We start from the raw sequence: 2019 nt of genomic DNA, 5'->3' as shown, positions 1-2019 counted from the left end.
CACGTAATCAGTTTTTGTCCTGGCAAACAAAAGCAACGGGAAAGCCAGATTCTTGTAACAACTGTGTTACTAACTTAAGAACTGCATTGATTTCCTTAACAACTGTGGCAAGAAAGGTCATAAAATGGGGCAAAGGTCACTTAACATTGTTTCACGTAGAAATATAAATTTGGCGCTCAATTGTGGTGGTAAGTTGATGACCACCTGTATATAGCTGCAGAACATCTGCAAATGTCAGGTTTCCATCAATATGGTAACTGAGTACTAATTTACTGTATCCCATACAGCATAATAATAGTGGTTATTGAACAACGTTATTTATTTAACTGTTGGTTTTAATTCTAAGCAGTAAACAAAAAAGTACAGAAAATGATAACATAAAGAAATACCAAATTGAAAAATGAACGAACATTAAAACTAACAACAATCAAAAACAACAAGCCATCAATTACGGAAAGTTCTTTGGGGGAAAGGGGTTCCTTGCTGGGCTTCGTCGGTGGGGGTGATTCAGCCCTCCATCTCCATACCCTCCGTTGCTGAAGCCGTCCCTCTATACTGACAGAATAACAGAACAGAATAACTGAATTGGAGGGGACAGGACCTCAGAGGTCTTCTACTCCAATCCCCTTCTTACAAACAAGTTGTTCCCAGCATCGCCTCCGTCTGTCTGCTGTGCTAAAGAGCCAGCTTCTGGTGCAGCCCATCAAGAAGGGCAAGGCTTTGTCCTCACGAATAATCTGGCTAACCTTCTCTGCTCCTGCCTTTTCTCTGCCCTATGTGTTCTTGGATCAGGTGCAGAAGGCAGTTCCTCTTCCTCATCACTGACTGGCTGCAGCTGTGTGCTTTCCTCACCTGAAGCCTCAGGGCTGTCCTGCTTCAGCTGTGCTTCAGCCAAATCACTCAGCCAGCTGCTTGGAGCCATTGACCAACTCACTTCCTGAGGTGTCTGGGGTTGGTTCCTCCTCCTCCGAATTGACCTCTGAGAGGTGTCTGGAGAAGTATCTGGGGGAGGAATCAAAGGCTATTATTAGTACCACTTTGCTCTTTCTGGAGCTACTTGTAATTGCCCTCCGCTCTTCCCAGGTAGCATATTAGGCACCTTTTGATCTGAGGGGGTCATTTACTTGCATCATAGCTTTTAGTCTTTTGATACTGGAGAGGGTTTCCATTTCCTTCTCCAGTGGACCACATTGTGTCAGCACTCTCCACTATAACCTTTCTGACTTGGGTGGCCCTCAGCTGCGTAAGACTCTTCAACACGACAAGGCAGTGATCCATGCAGAGGCTAAAATAGATTCTTCTTTTAATTAAAGACTGAGGTCTAGGGAGTCCTCTTCCAGGCTGCTGAGATTCTCTAGGGTGGCTTCCCCTTCTTCGGGAGAATACTATGAATGACAATGATTCCTCTTTAGCCATCAGGGAAAAGAGACTCAGAATTCCTAAACGAGGATCTATTGAATGGGATCCATGACCAGAACAATGCTTCTGTCCCATCTCCAGAGTGAGCGGAATCCCCACTCCCACCCCACACATCCCCCAGAAAAGTAGTCTCTTTGCCTGTTAAAGCCCTGCCTGGAAGCAGAAGGATGCTGGAGAGGGTGACACACAAAAAGGAAAAGAATAAACAGGGTGGGTCACATCCATTTAGGACACCAGTCCGCTGCAATGAGCCTTCCCTGCTGCTTTGCAGTAAATGAACCAATTGCAGCAGAGCTTAGTTAGCCTAAGTACGTTGTCCCAAGGGCCAGGTGTCACCTTGCTCCACTCCCCAGAGCACTCCAGCACAGTTCACTCATGTTAGGACAACTAACTAGAGGGACTCCATTCCTCCCCAGCAGAAAACATCTTGTCTTTCTTACCCATGGACTGGAAGAAGGGCTAGCCTCTAAAGCCTCTGCATCCTGGTCTCAACTATCCTCAGATTCTTCCTCCAGAAGATCAGCAAGAGAGTCCAAGTCCCACAGGCTGCTGGTCCTGGAGCCCACCAGGACTGTCAGCGAATCCTGCAAACGACAGAAT

At 46.4% G+C, this 2019-nt stretch overlaps 1 long non-coding RNA gene across 1 annotated transcript; it reads right to left on the bottom strand.

Annotated features, from left to right (window-relative positions):
* Nucleotides 1–317: 317 nt before the first annotated feature.
* On the bottom strand, nt 318–930 carry LOC117662005 (uncharacterized). The gene is made up of 2 exons (XR_004590228.3): nt 853–930; nt 318–555 (listed from the first exon to the last, which is right to left on the bottom strand). It is a non-coding gene; the product is annotated as an uncharacterized LOC117662005 (long non-coding RNA).
* Between the last annotated feature and the right edge of the window lie 1089 nt (nt 931–2019).

Source organism: Pantherophis guttatus, chromosome 2 (genome assembly GCF_059756535.1).
Source record: "Pantherophis guttatus breed Tessera chromosome 2, ASM5975653v1, whole genome shotgun sequence".
In the NCBI taxonomy this organism is placed as follows: Eukaryota; Metazoa; Chordata; class Lepidosauria; order Squamata; family Colubridae; genus Pantherophis; species Pantherophis guttatus.
This window is presented reverse-complemented; position numbering and strand designations above follow the sequence as displayed.